The 23,001-nt window shown below is 41.4% G+C and overlaps 1 long non-coding RNA gene across 2 annotated transcripts in view; it reads right to left on the bottom strand.

The window, feature by feature from the left end:
- The window catches only part of LOC110215540 (uncharacterized), a 156,761-nt gene extending 151,024 nt beyond the window's left edge, over positions 1-5,737 (bottom strand). Inside the window, exon 1 of one of the 2 annotated variants that reach the window (XR_013483072.1) lies at positions 3,715-5,737. This is a non-coding gene — a long non-coding RNA (uncharacterized LOC110215540). The remainder of the gene's footprint in view (positions 1-3,714) is intronic. The other variant, XR_013483074.1, reaches the window with a different exon arrangement.
- Positions 5,738-23,001: the final 17,264 nt, after the last annotated feature.

Below are 23,001 nucleotides of genomic sequence, written 5' to 3'. Positions count from 1 at the left end.
ATTGTCTTGCTAGAGACACCTATATAGGTATACATTTTACATAGTAAAACTTTTTCTGGAAAAGTTGCATATGGATCAAATGTTTGTACCTACTTTTGCTCAATGTAGTAAGAAAGCTTTATATCAAGGGAATTTTATAATGAGTCCTTTTGCAAAGTGAATAACCATTCCTGATGTTCAGTTCTTTCCAAGTCTAAGTTTTGGTGTATTGGGTTTGCTGAAAGTAATGCACATCTTTATATCTGAGTAAAAAAATACTATACTGAAAAGTCAACTACAAAGTCAGGTGCCAGCCATTGGTTTAGAACTGAAGGAGGACTAAATATTATTTAGTCCAGTCCCTTCATTTTATAGATGAGGAAACTGAGGCCCAGAGAAGCCAGTTGCCTGCATAAGGTCATGTAAATCATAAGCAGCAAAGATGGAATATGAAACCACATTCTCTGGTTCTCAATCCACTGTTTTTCAATTATGCCACATAGTCAACCAGAAGCAGCTGGACCAAGGGTTTCTACTTCCCAAAGCTGGGTCATTCCAGGGACAGCTCTGAGCACACTGATCCAAAGTAAGGCAGTAAGTGGGTCCTGGCACCTAGCAAATTCTGATCACAAAGAGGAAAGAAGGAAAAAGAAAAGTCCATTAAAAAAAAAGGCAAACTTATGAAGGTGGGATCAAAATTGATTTAAAGATCTCCTTAGGAGGAAACGAGGACTTTGGAGTGGCATTATGTGACTATCCCATGAGCCACTTCCAGGCCTCAATATTCAAGCAGCTTGGTAAATCTGTCTGGCTCAGCAGGGAGGAGCCACACCGCAAGCGTTCGGCAAAAAGCCAATTCCCAGTAGTCCTGCCTCTTTGGTCTCCGTGAATGGTTGGAATCTCTGCTTGTGCTCTTTAGTAAATTATGACTGTCGATCTTTATGCCTTGTAGGAAAAAAGAAAATCTGGAAGTTCAAGCAATTCCATCTAAGGGAAACTGGTGGGAATGAATAATGCCCAAACGTCCCCTCAATGAAAATCAGGTTATGGAAACCACAGGACAGTAATCCCCCTTTGTTTATAGCTTCAGAACCAAGTAGGTTCACATGAGCCTGACAAACTCAGATCAAATTAGGCCTAGAAGAAATGTAATGAGCTTCTGCCCTCTCTTTTCTAAGGAATGGCATGGCGTGGCAAGGATGTTACAAGGGTCCTTAACCAAATGTTATGGGAAGTAACAGCAGCAGGTGTGGTAGGTTTGGCTGAGGATAGCTGGGTGTTGGGAGGAGGGTAAATATAGTATTGGTAATTTGTAGCAGTTTTGCTTGTCTTGCTTTCTCAGTGGGGGGGGAGGAATTGGAAGGGAGAGAATTTGAAACTCAAAATAAAAGTGTAATAAAAAATAGTCAAAGAGTGGGGATGGAGGGTCAACCTCAGGAAAAAGACCTGGGTCAAGTCCTGCCTCTGACATATATAATGTCTTTAAGTACTCCGAATTTGTTTTTTGAATTTGTATTTATTCTGAATGTATTTACACATGGACCTGTTGTCTCCTCCCATAAAATGTAAGCTCTTGACAATAGGAACTGGGTTTTTTTTGTCTTTGTACATCCAGCACCTAGCACAAAACAGGCCCTTATTAAATTCTTATTGAATGACCAGAGGCAAATCATTTACTCCCTCATTGAGCCAGGCAACTATATAAATGCTAGCTATTATTATTATTATTATCTAAGACTGTATGTTACTGTTGGTGTTCTTCATCAGAAGTCTCTACATGAGAGGAAGAAATCACAAGTCTAAACAAAATTTTATATGTGTGTGTATTTCTATACACACACACACACACACACCACACACACAGAGGTGTGTGCTAGAGCCAGGTAGAACCAACTCTTAAGCCTATTGTTATATTTTCAGGGTAAGCATTTTTACCTGGAAATGGGTAAACTGTACAAATCAGGGCTTCATTTATTATTTTGTTCATTGTCTAGAGAAAGTGATGGAGAAAATGTTAAATAATGCAGATAACACTTGAAAAGTATGTCTTGCATACAATTTTTTTAAGAAAGCCAGTTGTTAAATATTTACCAGCACAACATTGTGTGTATGTGGGTGTTCATATGTATCTATATGTGTAGGTATAAGTATATGTAAACATGTAGGTATAGTTATAGGTATGGGTATGTGTACATATGCAGATATAGGTAAATGTGTAAATATAGATGTGTGTATTCATGTATATATGTACATGTATTAAGTATATGTATTTGTATGTGTATCTATGTAGGTATAGGTATATGTGTAAGTATAGGTATTTGAATGTATATATGTATAAGTATAGATGTGTGTGTATATATATATATAGTAGATATATGTATTTGTATGTGTATAGGTATATGTGTAGGTATAGGTATATATGTGTGTTTATATATAGCAGGTATAGGTATAAGTATATGTGTAGGTATAGGTATATGTATACGTGTATGTGTAGGTATAGGTATATGTATGCATGTGTAAGTATGTGTATATATATGTGTTGTAGGTATAGGTATTTGTACATATACATATATGTATATATATGTGTATATATATATCTCCACATCTGTGTATTTGTGTGTGTGTGTGTATATATATATATGTGTATATATGTATATATACATATATATATATCCATATTTTCCCACATATAGGGATATGTGAATGTGTAGGTATAGGTATGTGTATATGTGTAAGTACAAGTGTGTCTATAAGTATGTTTGTGTGTGTATGTGTGTATATATATCTCCACATCTGTGTATTTGTGTGTGTGTGTGTATATATATAATAGGTATGGGTATTTGTATGGTATAGGTATATGTATATGTTTAGGTATAGGTATGTGTAGATTAGGTATACGTGTGTATGTCTATAGGTATATGTGTGTATATATACATAATGTAGGTATAGGTATTTGTATGTGTATAGGTAGATATGGATATGTGAATGTGTAGGTATAGGTATATACGTGTATGTGTATATGTAGATATGTAGTTACAGATATAAGTATGTGTACATGTGGTATAGCTGTGTGGATACGTATATGTGTAGAGGTACAGGTACAGGCATGTGTATAGGGACAGGGATAAGTATATGTGTGGGACAACTAGGTGAAGCAGTAGATACAGCACTGGGCCTAGAGTCAGGAAGACCTGAGTTCACATGTGGCCTCAGACACCAACTGTGACCGTGGGCAAGGCACTTAACCCTGTCTGTCTCAGTTTCTTCATCTGCAAAATGAACAGGAGGAAGAAATGGCAAACCAGTCTAGTCGGTATCTTTGCCAAGAAAGCCCCAAATGAGGTCATGAAGAGTCGGACACAACTGAAAAACGACTAAGCAACAAATATATGTAGGTATAGATATATGTGTATGTGTCTCTCTGTGCAGATGTACACACACGTACACGGTGTCTCAAAAGTCTTGATGCAGCGTCCGGCTTTGCACTAAGACTTTTGGGACACCCTGTATATATGCTAGGTCGATAAGAATTTAAAAGACTGGAGAAAATCTGGATTGCCAGCTTTTTAATATCTCTAATCGTACAAAAAATGACCAAAGCGTTAAATCAGTCCAATACTGACTCGATTTCTACCAAGCACGAGGTTGCCCCTCTAACCGCCCCCTCCCCCGTCCTCCTCTTCCCCACCCCACCCCACCCCCCACCTCGCGAGCACAGTGCGGGAAGCGCCTTACCTGACTCCCCGTGACGTCACAGCTCTGGAGCCTGGTGAGGGGCGGGGGGAAGGGGGCAGGGTTCGCATCAACATGCAGGGCCAGGCTCGACCAGCAGGTGTCACTTCCCCAGCTTCAGAAATCCGCTGCCACTTCCCAAATGGAGGCTGCGGAGCTGAGCAGAAGGGAGGAGGGGAAAGGGGCGGGGGCCCAGGGCGCCGGTTCCCTTGCGGTGCCTGCTGTCCCTCACCTCGTTCAGTTTCCGCCCTGGATGGAGCCAGGCCTGCGAGGGGGGAGGGGCAGCAGCGGGGGAGGGGAGCCCTCTCGCTGCTGTGCTGGAGCTGGGGCCCGTCGGTGCCAAGGCAGCCTCACGGGACTGCGCACCCTGGGGATGCCTGGGTGTCCCCGGGCACGTGCTTCTCCTCTTCTTCCCAGAAAGCAGTTGGAGGAAGGAACGGCCCTGTTATTCCTTTGGAGGAAATTCAGTTTCTCAACATGTCCTGTTTTGAAAGAGGCTGCTCTGTTGGGTTACGATGGCAGCTGCGGCAGCAGCCAAGCCTGCCCCTGGCCCCAAAGGAATGAGCTTGGCAGGAGCCAGGCCCCGCTGGGACAATGGGAGCAGCAAGAATCAAGACCCCAGGTCTTGTAGGCCAAGCCCCAGAGCGATGTTGGCCTTGGGATAGGGCTTCAGGAAGGAAAACAGGCCAGCCCCTAGAGCACACCAGGGTGATTCCTGGGTGGAGGGCTAACTCCCCCTGGGGAAGAGAACAGCCCTCCTCACACAGCCCACATCCCACCTGGGCCAGCTAAGTACCTGCACCCACAGGTTAGGTACGTCATACCAGCCCACTGACTAATAGAAATCCCAAGGAGACCAGAAGAGAGGATGTCAATGGAGGAGAATAACCTATCACCATTTTTCTTTTAAAAACCCACAACTTAGGACTCAATCCTTGCTTATTGTGGGGCATATGTGAAAGACAACCCTACATATATTAATCTGCCCCTGAAAGTAATCCCTATATATTGGCTGGGCTCTGTAGGACTCTCAGATCCCAAATTCCCCTTTTAAACTGCTGTCATTCATTTATTCATTCATTCATTTTTTAAAAATCACCAACCATGTATTAAATAAGTGATTAGGCAATGAATCAACAAGAATGTATTCTGTCCTAGGCACCCTAGCATGTAACCCCCCCCACCCCCTGCAACTCTTCAGAACTGAACTTAGTAGGTTCCTAGGGAGTAAAGATGGTTTCCTCCTTTGCATTTGTATGCAGGTGCCTGGCACATAGTAGATGCTTAAGAAGTACTTGTTGATTGATAGTAGATATAGGGCTAGCCTCAAATTCATCAATATACATTAAATCATACTTAAGGTAAAATGGGTGGTCCTTAATCCTGACTAATGTTTATAAGGGTAAAATTAAGGGCAGTGTTCTGTCGTCCTGCTTTTGTATTAGCATCTAAGCTTCCAGTGAGATGCAATTGTTTCATTCCTTGTCTTTCTAGTGCCTAGCCCAGTGCCTAGCATATTGTAGGCCCTTAATAAATGCTTGGTGCATGTATTGATTGATTCCCTTTATTTAATTTAATTCAGCTCAATTTAACAAGCATTAACTAACAATCTACACTGTGGCTACACTGGAGAAACAAAAACTGAGTTCGACAAAAATGAGTTGCTCAGATTTTTTTTTTTTAGCAATCAGATACATAGAGGCTTCAAAGAGAGACTCTCTCCTCACTTAATAGGCCAATAAAGGACTAGGGTAGCCTCAGCCCCCAGATTCTTTAAGCAATGACAAATTCAACACACATTCAGAGAACACAATTTTAATTTCCCGCGGCTTACTTATCTTTGCTCTTGGCCAGCTTTTGAAGTGGAGGAATGTCTTAGTGGTCAAAACATTAGTTGGGAGCTGCCTGGAATCCATCTAGGCTGATATTTTGTCCCCTCTTTCTTCTGAGTTAAAATATCTGCATAACTGCACAGTGCCTGTTAGGTTATTTTAAATGAAACCATTTATAATAATGATAGTAAGTAATAGTAGTATATATACCTAAATATAAAATTATTTAGATGTGTATATATATGAATGTGTATATTTTATATATATATATATATTTAAATATATGTCTTATATATATTTAAATGTATAATATATAAATATTTTAAACCCCAGCTTTCTGAGCTCTGTGAAAACCTGAAAGACTTGATGACATTTTCAAAAGAGAAAATGTTTACGTAGCAGAAAATCATAGCAAACAGAGCCCAGGGCCTTTGTTTTTCTGCCCATGCCTACCTAAATCCCAAACTGGCCATCTCAGTTGTCCCTGCAGTTATAATGAAGTAATTCACTTCCTGCTGTCAGCTGGTACTGCAGTATTGCTGTAAGGCTGCCCTGCTGTGCCCCGAGGGTGGCTCTAACATCCCAATGAATAATATTTTATGATTAGTGGAAAAGTGTGGTAAATGCAGTGTATCCACTGAAGATCCCGAGATGTAGAATTGGGAAGGACCAATTCCACCCCTCTCAATTTACAAGTGAGAAAACTAAGGACCAGAGAGAGAAGTGGTTTGCCCAAAGTCACACAACTAGTAAGCAGAAGAGACAGTGTGGAAACCTAGGTCTCTGGATTCCCAATACAAAGCTCTCTCCACAGTACTAGGCAGCCTCCCTATTTGTAAAATGAGATATATTTTGGTTGTCACTAAACTCGATAGGGCAACTTGGCATAGTGGGTAGAGAGCCAATTTGGCAGTCAAGGAAGCCTGGGTTCAAATTCTGTCTTTGACACATGCTGGCTGTGTAACTGACCTCGGGCAAGTGATTTGATCCCCCAAGGTCTCAAGCAACTTTCTAGAACATAAATTACAGAGCAATTGATAAGGGAGATTCCTAAGTAAGAATTCCCTATACCAATGATGCTAGACTCCAAACCACTCTTTCTCACCTTCCAAAAAACTTGAGAAGTATATATTTAGAAGATCCATGTACACCCTTTTACTTATTAAATAGATGTGTTGCAGGAAATTATATAATTTCTGTTAGATGAATCTTATTTTCTCATAAACTTCCATCATAAAATGGGAAAATGATACCATAGTGTACTGAACTGAAAAATTTGGGGCCTGCTCTGTAGAAATTCCAGGCTACGTTTATTTGTTCCTGTGGCCCCCAGCTTACTTTTCCACTGTAATGCCTTTGTAACTTCACAATGCTTTCCCAACTGTGTGGCCTCTGTTCAGGCCATTCATTGGCTGCTCCCTCCCCTGCAACATTCACTATCTGTGGTTCTGGCTTTAGTTTGCATTGACAACAAAGGTAACTCTAACGCAGGCACCCTGGGGCTCAAGAGCTTGAGGCCAGCCAGGCAGAAACAGACCTGCCCAAGCTGGCTGAAGCCACCCTCGCTGGTTAGTAATTACCAGTGGCTCTGGTTGCAGAGGTAGCAATAATGCCAGGGAGCAAGGGTACAGGCATGAGGCAGCCCTTCAGTTGACACAGCTGTTCATTGACCATTATGCCCCCCACTAATCAAACAATTTGGCTAGGTAATAAATGAAATAAAATCTATAAAGTGCATTTCGAGCTTCTTTAAAGTTCTAAGTTAATGCATAATAATAATTGCTATTATGATGATTATAATCATTATACCAATCATTGTCAGAGCAAGGGTGTGACATTAATTGGGTCTGTCCCCTTTCTCCGCTCCTTAAAGGAAGATTATTGCAGAGTAGACAGGTGTGATAGGCTACTAGGAAGCTCATGCAAAAGCTTAGAGCCAAAGAATGTTTCCCCTATAGCGTCCAGGATTACCTTAAACTGTTCTTTTATATTAATTTGTACATATCCCTCTGGGTCAGTCTTAGGGTTGACAGCTCCTTCAGCAAGATCTCAGAGCTAGAAGGGACCTCCCAGTCATAAAGGAGATATTTGTAATCCTTCTGTTCCTGGAGAGAGCAGCCCTGTTGCCACCTAACAGAAGTCTTTCCAGATTTCCTCAGTTCTTAGTGCTTTCTCTCCCCAAATTATCTAGTTTTTCCTTATCTGTGCACTTATCAGTATATCCTTCCAGTAGAAGTAAACTCCTTAAGGGAAGGAGTTTTCTAGTTTATCTTTGTACCACCAGTGGCTTGCACATAGTATGCACCTAAAACGTGTTTGTTAAATCACATATAACTCCAGTGAAAGATACAATAACTTTGGAGTCAGAGGATGGCAGTTCAAATCTCACCTGTCCTACTTACTACCTGTGAGACCCTGGGCAAGTAATTTCACCTCCTTTGCCTCTGTTTCCTTATCTGGAAAAAGAGGGGGTGGAATTAGGTGACTTTGGAGGTCCCTCCCTTCCAGCTCTCAACCTATCTTCCTAAAATCCTTGTTTAGGCTCAGAGGAGAAGGGTAGAAAAATGTACAGGTTTTCCCACCATATTAATAACAATGGGTTTTTGACCCCATGGCCCCATATTTTGCTCTTGAACATCCCCAGTGTGTTGAATGATAACAATCAAAAAATGTCCCTGGGTTGCTGAAGAAGTGATTGGCAAATAGCTTCTTCCCACCACCTGCCTGGTCTCTGCTGCACTAAATTAGCACTTCTAGGAATATCAACCTTCAAACAACTGACAGAGGGCAATAAGCTTCCAAAGGTATCAATCTTTAGCAGTAGGAAGCAAGAAGAAAGGCAAGAGGAGATGGAGATACTGGAGGAATGACTTTTCTTTAAGAGTTTTCAAAATCAAAGCATTTTCCAAGCCTGAAGGGTTTTTATAGGGCACCTACTATGTGCCGCTTGCTTTTTACAAAATTTATCTCATTTGATCCTCATACCAGCCCTGGGAGGGAGGTGCTATTATCATCTCCATTTTACTATTGAAGAAACTGAGGCAAACAGAGTGACTTGCTTGGGGCCACTCAGCTAGTTGTGTCTAAGGCTAGATTTGGAACTTGGGAGTATTCCTAACTCCAGACCTAGTGCTCTAGGCACCACAGTGCCCCCAGCTACTTCTAATAGGAAGGTGAGTAAAAGAACATCTGGATAAATCTATATAGCTTCCTAGAAATTTCACTACTTGCCATCTAGCTCACAGAATCATAGATTGTTAAGAGCTAGAAGGCACCTCGGCATTATCTAATCTAACCCTCCTCATTTTACAGATGGGAAAACTGAAGCTCAACAAGGCCTGGAGACATATACTTAATTAATGGAAGAGCCAGGATAGAAATCCAGTTTTTCTGACTCCAAGCTCAATGCTCTTTCCACGCTAGAGTCCCAGGGTCTCGGAGTTCAAAAAGATCTTCGACTAGTCAACCTCTACCTGAACAAGACTCCCCAGAATAATGGTCATCCAGCCTTTCCTTGAAGATTTCAGTTCAGTACAGTAAAAGCAGCACAGACACCCAAGTTAGAGGGCTTGGGTTCAAATTTTGGCTCTGGTGCTTACTACCTGGAAGCAAAACTTTGAATCTCTCTGAGCTTCAGTTTCCTCTTCTGCAAAATGAGATTAGACTAGAAATGCCTCTGAGACTCCTTCCCAAACAAGATCTACCAATCCTTCCAGTAGGAAAGAAACCCACTACTTGCTGAGGCATTTTCATGCTTCTCACATTGACAAGTCCTAGAGCTTTGAAGGATCTTTAAGGATCTCTATCTAATCCAGCCCCTTTATTTTACATTGAACTGAGTTTCAGGGAGATCACACAGTTAATTAATGGCAGAACTGGAACTAGAACCCAGTTCCCACACAATACAGTGATCTTTCTACTATGACCCAGGAGATGTGGTGTGATTTTTTTTGAGGAATACTAACAGGCTAGTCTGCCAGAAATCTCTCCTCACATCAGCTTTCAAAGCAGTATGAAATCACTATGTTTAGAGTTGTGAGATTATTTTCCAGAAGGCCTCTGTTAAAATGAAAAAATGAGGAAGGAGTAATTTATTAAGTCATGAGGACCCACCAGGCATTTTGGCATGGATTAGTTTATCAGATTAGCTGGGAATGGGACACAAGTAACTGGGAATATTTAGCCTGGAGAAGTGAGGAATTTAGCAAGAATTGGAAAGCCATGTTCAAATTATAAGGGAAATCAGCCCTGCAGAGAACACCACTGACCAGAGAACTCCCCACATGGAGGTGACTAAGGTGCCTCTTTCTGGGAGGTTACTGCTGATGCCTTGTAGAAGGCCTCGGAAAGCCCTGAGCATGCATAAATATTCTGTAACAGACTCCAGTCTGCCAAGTGCATGGTTAGAAACCTTTATGATTGGCTGCATAGCCAGAAAAAATAACCAGTAATAACCAGATCCTTGACCATTTTCTGTCCCATCTCATTCTCTTTGGCTGCTCTCTCTTGGTTTCACTCCTTTGCTGACAGAATCTATGAGAGATAATGCAAGATTTTGTGGCTCCCAGAAAAACAGGCCTTGGCTTTTTCATTAAAGAGACCTGTAGGCTGAATTGTAAAAGGTCAGGAGATCAAGCACCCAGGCATCTTAATGTACCAAAGTACAGGAATTAGCTTCAACAGTGACCTTTAGGAACTATACCAGCACTGCCTTTGACAAAGATTCATCTGGCAGCAGTGCCTCATCTGGACGTGAATTTGGTAGGACCACTGTCAGGTAGAAACTTCTAAGAGTTAGCCTACTCTCCCCAGAGACCCAGGTAACAAAAGGGAGAATATATTGCTGAGGGATTGAGGGGGGAAAGTTTGTATTTTTGTTATGGCTATGTATTTGAAGTAAATATCCCTTTGGACAAGCTAATTGTTGTTAAGTGGTTAAATGGAACTGAGGCACCGGCAGTGGTGGCTAACAGTGGAGAAATGGGAAATCACCAGTGGAGGGTTAGAGCTGATAGCATTAAAGATGGATGCTTCCAAAGTCCCTCTGAGTACCCTTAGGACCCTGAGGGAGGGATGCAGCATGTCTGGCTCTGGGAATATGGGTCAGAACATACTCACTATACAAGGATTTGAAGGGCTAGCTGGTGAAAAAGGAAATGGATGTATTCTAATTGGTCCCAGAAGACAGAACTTGAGGCTACAGGAGAAAGTTGCAAAGAGGCCAGTTCTGGATAGACAGAAAAATCTGAAAATGAGAGCTATCAAAAACCAGAATGAGCTTTTTGGGAGGGTGTGGCTTCCCCCTTGCTGGAGGTCTTCTAGAAGAGATCAATCAAAATCAAGTCCTATTTACTACCAGTGAGACCTTAGCTCTTTGAGGAGATTCTTATTAAGGTGCAATTTGGGCTAGATGGCTTCTGAGTTCTCCTCCACCTCTGATTCTTGGTTATTCTGTATATTTTTTGTTTTTTGTTTTGTTTTGTTTGTTTGTTTGTTTAGGCAATTGGGGTTAAGTGACTTGCCCAGGCTCACACAGCTAGTGAGTGTCAAGTGTTTGGTCTGAGGCCACATCTGAACTCAGATCCTCCTGACTTCAAGGCTGGTGTTCTGTCCACTGCACCATCTAGCTGCCCCTATTCTGTATATTTTGATGGGGAGTCAGGAAAGGTCTAGAGCAGGAGTTCTTAACCTTTCTATATTCTTTACTCCTTTGGCAATCTAGTGAAGCCTATGGACTCCCCCCTCCCCCGCCAGAAAAGTATTTTTAGATATAATAAATACATTAAATTAGAAAGAAAATAAATGATGTTCATATACAGATAGCAATTTTTTAAAAAACCAAATCCTCAGACCTAAAGTTAGGGACCCTTGCTGTACAGCAGTAATGTCAAATTCAAATAGAAGCAAGACCACTAAACAGTATACGAAGATCCCTACAAGCAGCAGAGTGACTTATAAAACTCTATATTAACATTTTCTATGTTCTAGTGTATTTCACTTATTTTGCTAAATGTTTCCCAATTACATTTTAATGTACTTTGGCCCATTCAAGAATGTTTTGTCCTGGGTTTGACAGACCTAAATAACAAAGCATGTTGGATAGCTGGGATAGGGACTGATGAATGAGAGCCCTAAATGTACTTTAGGGACAGTGCCAAAAGTAGAAAAGCATTTAAAAAGGACATAAAACCTTTTTTTTTCCCCTGGCAACATGGATAGGTTCTATGGTCTTCCTATCAATAGATCAATAAGCATTTTTTAAAATGATTAATTTATTTTTAGTTTCCAACATTCATTTCCATAAGATTTTGAGTTTTAAATTTTCTCCCTCTCTCTCTCCTCCCCCCTCCCCAAGACAGCATGCAATCTGATACAGACTCTATTTATACATTCATAGTAAGCATATTTTCCCATTAGTCATGATGCAAAGAAGAATTAGAACTAATGGGTGAAACCATGAGAATGAAGCAATAAAACAAAACAACAAAGGAAAAAGAGAGCAAATAGTATGGTTCCATATGCATTCAGATTCCATATTTCTTTTGCTGGATGTGGATAGCATTTTCCATCCTGAGTCTTTTGGAGTTATCTTAGATCATTGCATTGCTGAGAAGAGCCAAGTCTACCAAAGTCAGTCACCCTACAATGTGGCTGTTACTGTGTACAATGTTCTCCTGGTTCTGCTCATTTCACTCAGCATCAGTCCATACAAGTCTTTCCAGGTTTTTCTGAAGTTGACTTGCTCATCATTTCTTACAGCACAATAGTATTCATTCATATACCACAACTTATTCGGCCATTCCCCAATTGATGGGCATCCCCTCAATTTCCAATTCTTTGCCACCACAGAAAGAGCTGCTATAAATATTTTTGTACATGTGAGTCCTTTTCCCATTTGTATAATCTCTTTGGGATACAGCCCTAGAAGTGCTATTGCTGGGACAAAGGGTATGCACATAGTTCCAAATTGCTTGCCAAAATGGTTGGATCAGTTCACAACTCCACCACCAACAACAATAGTGTTCCAATTTTTCCACATTTTCTCTAACATTTATCATTTTCCTATTTTGTCATGTTAGCCAATCTGATAGGTGTGATGTAGTACCTCAGAGTTGTTTTGATTTGCAATTCTCTAATCAATAATGATTTAGTCAATAAACATTTATTAAGTACCTACTATGTGCTAGGCACATATAAGTGCTGGAAATACAAAAAGAGGCAAAAGATAGTTCCTACCCTCAAGGAGCTTATAATCTAACAGGGAAGACAACATGCAGACCAAAATATAGAAAAGTTTACAGCCACAAAAGAGACCAAAAGTGGCATGACAGATGATAAAAGAAAGCCCATTTGGGCACTGCCCTGAAGGTCAATCTATTTGGAGTAGCATCCCTTGCAAAAGGGATTATCTTAGAAAAAGGTAGTATGAAAGGTGAGCAACCCAATTTTGCCCTCTTAAAGTGTGTCAGAATCCAGCTAATTAAGAACTACAAAAAAAGAAATATCAATGCCTTTGTTCCCAAATTTCATTAAGGCATATGATAGATTTGGTTTGCTAGATTTGATCGTGAAAGGTCATACAGTTGATGATATTCCTGAAGTCAATTCAAGGTTGTGAAAATCACCAGAGTTTCTCTTCTGGCCTTGTATAAAGGCAAGGAGGAAAGACCAAGGCCATAAAAATTGTATGATATCATTGTCATAATAAAGAATTTTCATGCAACAAATGTAGCTTTTTTTTCCTACCCTTTAAAGTGAGACTTCAGAGTTGGAATATCTATTTTAAAGTTATATCTGTCTTTGTAAGCAAACCTATTTAATAGGTAGTAGTAGCAGCTAAATGTCATGGGTATTTATTAAGTACTTACTATGCTAGGTGCTCAGAATATGTACAAATAAAGAATTGAGATAGCTTCTGCCCTCAAACAGATTATGTTTTATGTAGGGAATACAACGTGACATTTATGATCCAAGCTCAACTTTTATTTATTTATTTGTTTGCATTGGATTAGTTTAAATTTTCAGCAGGCATCCCAACCAGTGCCCAGTTATTTGATCTGGACATATTATTCTGCTTTCACTCACAAGTACTAGGGAAGAATACCTCAGAAAATGATAGCTCAAATATTTACTGGGTTATTTTGAATGAAAAGATCCCTTGAAAGTTAATTTCAAAAGAAGATGGCAATTCAAATAGCAATGCTTTAAGAACATTGTGACCCTTTTTGTTTCCAGATATGAAATATTAACCAATTTACCCAAAGTATGAGCTTGCCTTTGTATATATGACATGACTTTTTTTATATATGTTGTACATGCCTAATACTTTTATTATGCTATAGTTTGAGATGGATATGTCCCAATTTTGTCATTTATTTCAATATTTTGCTTTTGTAATATAAAAAATGCTAACCACTTAAAAAAAAAGGGGACCTAGAAGAAGACTAAAATAAATCATCCCTTCCTATAACGAGCCCTTCACAATTTTCTCCAGGACCACCCATGAATCTCCCCTATATATGTGTGTGGGTGTGTGTGGGGGAAACTACTCACCTGCAACCTAACCCTATTAGTTAACAAATTATCAGAAGTTCAAAGGTCCCAGACCTGAAAGAATTTAGCCTGGGATTGAAATTAATTGAACCATGGTTAGAGAAGAATTTGAATGCACATTTGTGGTTTGATCCACATCACTGGTACTGTGCTTCCAGTGAATTCATGGAACACTGACCGCCCTCCCATGCATCACTGCCATGGGGGGGGAGGGGTGTGTAGCTGATGAACACTGAGTAAGCTAGTAAACATGTTGGCCTAATCCGTATAGTGCTTTGACCCTCTCTGCAAAACTGTCATTCATATTTTTGGCATCTGTTATGAGTCAGCTCTCTATCACCAGAGCAACTGGGGAGATTTAGCCTGGGGAAAGAAAGACTTAGGGGAGAGATGATATAGCTGTGTTAAGTGTTTGAAAGACTGTCACATGGAAGAGAGATTAGACTTGTTCTATGTGGCCCTGGAGGGCAGAAGGAGCTAGAAGCAAAGGGTGGAAGTTCCAGAAGTAGATTTTGGCTTGATATAAGGAAAAACTTCCTATTATTAGAATTTCACAGAAGTAGAATGTGTTGCCTGGGAAGGAGTGGGCTACCTATTACATAGGTCTTCTAGGGGATGAGCACAGTCAGGAATGTACAGAGAATTTCTGTTCAGAGATGGTTAGACCTGACAGCTTGTGAGGTCCTTTCTAACTCAGAAGTATTGGGATTCTGTAAAATATATGAGGTATTTTTGTAAGGGCTGTAGAAGGTAGATGACCTCTTGAGTCTGTTCCAACATGAATATGATCATGATTCCGAGATCCTTCGTGAACAGATCAAAACACCAGATTATTTTCCTTGTCACTGTATTCACTGACGTAGCTGTATATATCATTTGGCTCTGCTCTTTTTTGAGTGCAGAAGGGAGAGAGCTGATCATGGGTGGCTCACTGTGACTGCTGCCCTAACACTGTTGTTCCCTGGGTCTGAGGAGTGATGATGGAAAGTGTTGGATCAAATCTGATGTTAAGCAAGGACCAAACTTCCTTAAGCTTCAGCTTCCTCACTTGTAAAACAAGGGGGAATTGCACTAGATATGTACAGTTTATCTAGCATTCTGTAGTTAACTGTAGGGAATATACCCAGGAGAGGCTTAGTAAAACCCACATGAATCCTTTTCATTTTTTTCTTAATAAGATGTTAAGATTCCCATGACAAAATTAGCTCTATGATAGGATGAGGCCTTTCCTGGCCTGGGTTTTCCTTTTGTCTCTTTAACACCACAATAAGAGTTATAGAATCTTAAATTAAAAAAAAAATTAAACTAGGAGGGACCTTGGAAATCAAATCCCACTCTCCCATTTTACAGATGAGGAAACTGAGAGAGGATGATTGATTGATGGCCATATACATTGATGTATATATACCCTTGGGACCCATTGAAAGAGACAGAGAGAAGAGGGGTTACAGAGGGATTGGCTCCCAGGAGACAAGCTTGCACCTTCAGACAGCTCCTCCACGGATTCATGTGGTCCCTCTGAGGGAACCTTGTGCTTCAAGGAAGCCTGTGGCCCAGGGTGGGGGTGGGAGCAGAGAGAGGCAGAGACAGAACAGCAGAGAGCTCTTGAGCCAAGCCAGCACCTGTTAGAATATAAACTGCCCAGGCTGAGTGGTGGAGGATTTCCTGGGCCAAGTGGGAGGTAAAACCAAGAAACAGTAAAACAGAGATAGCCAGGGAGTAAACCCTGGCCTTGCCGTTCCCTGGTACTGTGAGCTGGGTCTAGGAGAAGTAAGTCAGCTTTTCAATGACCCCTGGGTGGGTGGGGAGGACTCAGTCCCATAGTAGTAAGTATTATAAGACAGGAGCATTGTAATAAAATACTACGAGCTCTGCTAGAAAAATCTCACCCAAAAGAGGGATGGTTAGGTTGCTTGGGTGCTTTCTTTTTAAGGTGAGGTTAAGGGGCCTTCTCAGGACAGTACTCTAGGTCTGGGAGGACTATAGTGGCCCCTTGGGAAGAGGGGTTCACCAGAAAAGGAAGGAGAGGTGTTTAACTGTTTAGGGACTCTGGTGGAAGTCCTCTGCATTTTTTGTTTGCCTAAATAAAACCTGTTCTATATTCACCATCTTGTAAGACTGAATCATTGCTGGGAAACTTAGGACCCTTTTCCTTTTCTTATACTGACCTATATAAAAGCCAAATTCTGATTTTCCTAGAAAGAACTTTAGGTGGAGGGGAGGTATAGAACATGTATAGAACACGGTGATCTCTGATTTTCCTCAGTTAAAATCCTACTACTCCTTCAGGCCCAACTCAAATGTCATTTCCTTCATGAAAGCGTGTGTGTGTGTGTGTGTGTGTGTGTGTGTGTGTGTGTAAATAGTGCCCACACTACCAATCTCACAGGCTTGTTATAAGAAAAGTCCTCTAAAGTGCTGGGCCTGGAGTCAGGAAGACCTGAATTCAAATGTGGCCTGTGACACTTATTAGCTGTGTGACCCTGGGCAAGTCACTTAACCTGTTTGCCTCTGTTTCCTCATCTGTAAAAATGAAGATATTAATAGCACCTACCTCCTAGCAGTATTGTGAGGACCAAATGAAATAATAATTCTAAAAATGCTTAGCACCGTGTCTGGCACATACCAAGTGCTATATAGATGTTAGCCATTTTTTTTTATTATTAAACGTGAGTAAATATCTCCTCTACGTTCCATCTGTTTCCTCTTCTTAGAATGTCCTTCATACTCCCCATACCCACCTGCTCATTTTCCTCTCTCCCTTCAGTGCTCAGGTCAGATACCACCTACTCCACGAAGCCTTCCCAGATAGCCCCCAATCAGAAGTGAAGCCGTGCTTCTTCTCACCCAGCATGGCACTTTCTCAGCATGCCTTTCTTTATGGAATATTTTGTGTATCTTTATTTCTTCTAGGGAGAGTAAGATCCAGGAAGTCAGAGACTATGGCTTTTATTTTCCACAATAGAACAGCACAGTGCCTTGACACTGTAGGTCAGAGAATCATAAGACATAGATTTAGAGCTGGGAGTTACTTTAGGGGTCATCTAGTCTATCTTCCTCACTTGACAGATGAGGAAACTGAGGCCCAGAGAGTCTGTCACTTGCCCAAAGTCATGCAGGTGGGATTTGAAGCAAGGGCGGGATTTGAACCTAGGTCCTCTGACTCAGAATTGAGCTTTCTCCCCACTATACTACACTGCCCGAATAAATAGTATTTGAATACTCACTGAATACCTTCCACTAGCTAGCTATGTGACCTCTCTTTCAGTTACCTCCTCTATAAAAATGAGAGGAGTAGACTAGATCATCTATTCACAAAATGTGGTCTGTAGATTCCTGGGGATCACCAATACCCCTTCAGGGAGTTCATAAGGTCAAAACTATTTTCATAATAACACTAAGACATTATTTGTCCATTAAAATATACCTCCCTTTTCCGACTACATGTCTGTGTGAGGCCAGATTTTTTTCATATACTTCAACCAAAACAACAGATTGGAACAGATAGTCACAGAAGCAGATATGAGAATCCAGCTGTCCTCTATTAAGCCAAACATAAAAGAGATTTGTAAAAATATGTAAAAAATGTCACACTACTATTTTTTGTTTTGAACAGAAAAATGTTTTAAACATGCTATTTTATGTTAACCTGTAATGGGTTTATTATTATTAATGAATAAACATTTTAAAAATTTACCCATTTTAATTTTTAATACAGTAAAAATCAATGGGTATAACCCACATGAACAAAAACTCTTTAGGGCCCTCAATAATGTTTACAAATGTAAAAAAGTCCAGCCTGAAGAGCAATTTGGAACTGTGCTCAAAGGGCTGTAAAAATGTGCATACCCTTTGACCCAGCAATACCACTTCTAGGGCTGTACCCACATGTACAAAAATATTCATAGCAGCTCTTTTTGTGGTGGCAAAGAATTGGAAATTGAGGAAATGCCCATCAGTTAGGGAATGGCTGAACAAGTTGTGGCATATAAATGTAATGGAATACTATTGTGCTATAAGAAATGATGAGCAAGTGGACTTCAGAAAAACCTGAAAGACTTGTATGGACTGATGCTGAGTGAAATGAGCAGAACCAGAAGATGATGGTACACAGTAACAGCCACATTGTGGGATGACTTTAATAGACTTAGCTCTTCTCAGCAATGTAAGGATCTAAGACATCTCCAAATGTCTCATGATGGAAAATTCTATCCATACTCAGAGAAAGAACTATGGAGTTTGAATGCATATGGAAGCATACTATTTGCTTTCCCTTTCTTTTGTTGTTTTGTTTTATTGCTTCATTCTTGTGGTTTCTTATATTGGTTCTAATTCTTCCTTACAACATGACTAAAGTGAAAATATGTTTAATAGGAATGTATATGTAGAGCCTACATCAAATTGCACGATGTCTTGATGAGGGAGGTAGGCAAGGAGGGGGAGAAACTTTGAAACTCAAAAGCTTATAGAAATGATTGTTAAGAACAAGAAAGAAAGAAAAGAAAAGAAAGAAAGAAAGAAAGAAAGAAAGAAAGAAAGAAAGAAAGAAAGAAAGAAAGAAAGGAAGGAAGGAAGGAAGGAAGGAAGGAAGGAAGGAAAGAAAGAAAGAAAGAAAGAAAGAAAGAAAGAAAGAAAGAAAGAAAGAAAGAAAGAAAGAAAGAAAGAAAATCAGTCTTTCCTGAGACTAAAAAGCTTGAGAACCAGATTAGATCATCTGAAAGTGTTTGCCCCCCTTCAATCCTATGACCCTATGAAATGAAACCATCTAGTCAAGTCGCTTATAGAACTGCTTAGCAATCTAGGGGAAAGTATCATAAACAAAAAACCTTCCCCAATTTTCTTCCCTACTTGGGACACAATAAAACAATTGGGATTTATTTTGAAGTTGGAGAGAATAGAGAGACTGTTATGTTGGGTTTTTTTTAAAAATTTTTTTAATTGGTACAGGCGACTGATTTCATTTCATTGGGAGTTCTTACTCTAGGATCAGATCACCAACTCTTCTGTAACCTCCAGGGCCTGACCTGGGAGCAATGAGAAGTGGCTAGTAGCTTTCTTGTGAGCAGTGAGTGCGCTGTGGCAGCCTTTGGGGGGAATGGAATGGGGGGAGTTTGGTGCAGAGGGTCCAGACCAAGTATCAGACTTGAATGAAGACAGTGCTCAAATACCTTGCTACCCATGTGTTGGCAGTTTCCCAGGAAATGCCACCTGCACCAGAAAGGGAGCTGTGGTGCCCTGGGCGCCTTCCACATGCTCCACCCCCAGCTGTACTGTACCCATGACAGCTCTTTCCCCTCTAACTATACCCAGCTTGTAAACAGTAGTAGGGTTAGGTACAGAGTCAGAAGATAAGGGGTAAGACTTTCTGACTAAATCACTTTTGTTCACCTGTCCAGTCACTGCCCAACTGTACAGTCCTCATTTCTGATCTCCTATTGCTTCTGCAGGGCAAATTTGGGTCTCCAGGACAAATTTGGAACAAAAGAGCCAAATTGTATTCTCCAGTTCTGTGAGCTTGGTTAGTGGGGGGGGGGGGGGGAATCAGCTAAGTGGTATGGTGTATAAAACACTGGCCCTGGATTTGGGAGGACTTGAATTCAAATGTGGCCTCAGACACTTGACACTGACTAGCTGTGTGACCCGGGCAAGTCACTTAACCCTAATTGCCTCACCAAGAAAAAGAAAAAAAGGTAGTGAGTATGGTTCTTTTTCCTCCCCCACTTATGAGCATCTAGCTACTTTACTACTAGAGCTCTGTTTTCCTCTCCAGACTCCCCTGTTCGAGTTACCTTCAGTCTGTTTCATTCTCTTTCTCCTTCAACTTTCCAAGGATCATTTAGTCCCACACTCCATTTTACAATGGAGCAAAACCAAGGGTGAGAAGTGAAATAATGTCTAGTTCAAGGTCACAAAACCTTGTAACACAAAACATTGTAACCTTCTTCCTCAGCTCCCACCTAATCTAGGCTTGAAACACACACACACACACACACACACACACAACACACGGCCGTTGTTACATTTTTTTTTAAAAAAAACACTCTTAAAGGGCCTTCCTCTTTAATGATAGTCTTTATGTAACAGGTGGGGGTTTTCCTACTGGCTAAGAAAGACTTAGTCTTGGAGAAGAATGTCGTCTAGGAGTTTATCTGTGAGACTTCTCCGACATGAATTCTCAGACGTCTAACTATAACCCTTATAATAGTTTTCTATGCAGATCTGTGAATGTCAAAATGAAGGAGACTGGAGAGATGGGAGTGGAAGGGGGAGGAGAGGAATGAGCTCCCCATCTAGCCAGAGAGTACTGCAGGCGTGCACTGCTAAAGGGCTTATCACAGCCCGGCGGACTCTAGGTAAAAGATGAAGAAGACAAATAAATGGTTGTTTTTTGTAAGGAACTTCAGAAAGACAGGCAAGTAAGAAGGCATCCTGCTTAGTGGAAAGTGTTGTTGGGTTTTTGTTTTTTTAATGCTGCATCAGCTTCCATGAAATAATAGCTCACACAAACAACTGACCCCTGACCCAGTAAGCAACAGCCAGATTCTATTTTGCCTGGGTTGATCTGAGCCAGCGCTCGCGGTCGGCACTTAACCTTCTCCTTTCTCACTGCCAACACTGGGTGGCACTAAGTAACTCGGGGGCCCGGCCCTTTTCCAGACAGCGCTCTCTGAATGCAGTGCTTGTAATGCCCAGACAGGGCCGGGGCCTGTCGGAACACCCAATGGTTTTGTTTGAGAAACTTTGCGCTCAGATGGTTGTAACCGGAGAAAGGCCGGCCTCACGTGGCACATTCTGTACTTCCTTGGTTTGTTAGATGGCTGCGCCTGGGGCTGCGGCGCACACTCTCTTTCTTGCAGGGGAGGGCTCTCCATGTGCTGCTGCTGCTGCCTGTGCAGCTGCTGTGCTGGTGCTGCTGCCGGCGTCTCCCAGGCAGATTTCCGGGAGGGGGGTGGAGGGGAGGATTCTCCCCCCACCTCAGTTTCATTTTTAAAAAAATTCACCAGTTTCCTTTGATATTTCTGGTCTTAGGATGGAAAACTACAAAACTTTTTTTTTAAAGAAAACAAAACAAAACAAAAAGATTTAAAGATAAGATTAGGATCCGTTGGTTTTTTGTTTTGTTGTATTGTGTGTGTGTGTGTCGTGTTTTTTAACTTCCTGGAGTTACTTTTTTTTGGTTTGGTGTGTCTTGAAGCAATGAATCTTTATGGCCCCTCTTGGTAAATCTACTTCCCTGACCTGTTTTTTTTTTTTTAATGGTGATTTTCTTTTCATCAGCCCCTAAAGTTGGGTTGCCCCGGCCTTCCTCGGTGGGGGTGAAATAAGCAAAAAGCCAGGCGCGCTGAAAGGACTAGAGGTCCAGAGGGAGAAGGAGGGAGGAGGTAGGGAGGCTGGGGAAAAGAAGAGGGAGGGGGAGGAGGATTGGGGAAAGGAGGGGGATGGGGAGAGGGAAGGGTAGTAAAAAAAATTAGGAGCCACTGGCTACTGGAGGGAAGGGAGGGGGGAAGGCGAGGGAGTTGGGGAGAGGGAGGAGCAATAAAAAATTAGGAGCCACAGGCTACTGGAGGGAAGGGATGAGGGGAGGGGGAGGGAAGGAGGACAGTCTTCTAAATCTGCGCCCAGACTTAGGAGAAAACAAGACACGCAAGTCCCGCCCTCCAGTAGTGAAAGCCCGGCCGGACTCTTTCTGAGCGCTTTTGTAGCCGCTGGCTGGCTGATTCACGCTCAGCCCAGCTCATATCAACAATGCAAGGTCACCAAAGAAAGCAGGGAAGGGAATGTAACCGGCAACTTCTTGGTTACTGATTTATGTTGGACATTGTGTTAGATAATGTCAGCTTCATCTTGGCAGTTCCAGGTGAGGAGATTGGATTTTTTTTTTAAAGAAATAAAAATAAAAAAGTTACAAGGATGCCTTCACCCTCCAGCTTGGAAACAAAGTCCCTGGGCCATGTGCGGGGCTGGAGGGGACGGAGGGAGGGTGGCAGGGTGGTGGCAGTAGAAAATCCCAAATGGCAGACGGCTAGAATGATAAAGTGGGAGGGGAGAGGGTGGAGGTGAAGTGGGGGAGTTCTTCACTATGCAAAAGGGAAAAAAATGATTTGCTTTTCAAAAAGGGTCAGGTCACACAGGGCCTGGATTAGTGGAGCTGAGTGGCTGGGAGGGGGTGGGGGGAAGGCATAAAGCCAAAATTTTTTTTTTTTAATTAGGAGCCTCGGGCTACTTGAGGTCTATTCAAAGAGAAGAGAGACCCTCTCCAAAGTTACGGTGTTTAAGTTTAGAAAAAAAAACCCCACCATTATCCAGTTACTTTTTTCAGGAGCATAGCCGTTGTGTAAAGTACGTGCGTTAAAAAAAAAGTTAAAGGGGCAATTTAATTTTTCACTCTTTGGGTTCTGGGCATGTAATTTGTTTCCAAATCAGTCCCGGGATGCCGTTTTTAGGCTAACTAGAGTGATGGTGATGCTGAAAATGCATGACCTTTGACGTGAGACAAAATACACAAATATGTAATCTAAAACAGTATTTTTAAAAACAATGTAATAACTTAATCCTGCCTGGCCGTGTCTATTACATCCAGTATCAGGAAGTCTTCTCTTTAGACCAGGGGTTCTTAAACCCTTTTATCTGCAGTGGATCCCTATGAGATGATCTGGTGAAACCTTTCTGGACCCCTTCTCATAATCATGTTGAAGGAAATGCTACATTTCATTTAGAGGTTAGTGAGAATCAAAACGTAATTTCCCCCACCCCCACCTAAACTGAAGGACTCCCTGAAATCTAACCACTGAAGCCAGGTTAAGAATCCTGTTCATTAGCCTGTCTCTCCTCCAAATGGGGACCAGGACATCACAGAAGTCACTGGTGACCATGAAACTTTCTGACAGATTGGTTTTTAATAGAT

Source organism: Phascolarctos cinereus, unplaced genomic scaffold (genome assembly GCF_003287225.1).
Source record: "Phascolarctos cinereus isolate Bilbo 61053 unplaced genomic scaffold, phaCin_HiC Scaffold_726;HRSCAF=1367, whole genome shotgun sequence".
NCBI lineage: Eukaryota > Metazoa > Chordata > Mammalia > Diprotodontia > Phascolarctidae > Phascolarctos > Phascolarctos cinereus.
Note: the sequence above shows the minus strand (reverse complement) of the source record. Positions and strands in the feature narration are given on the sequence as shown.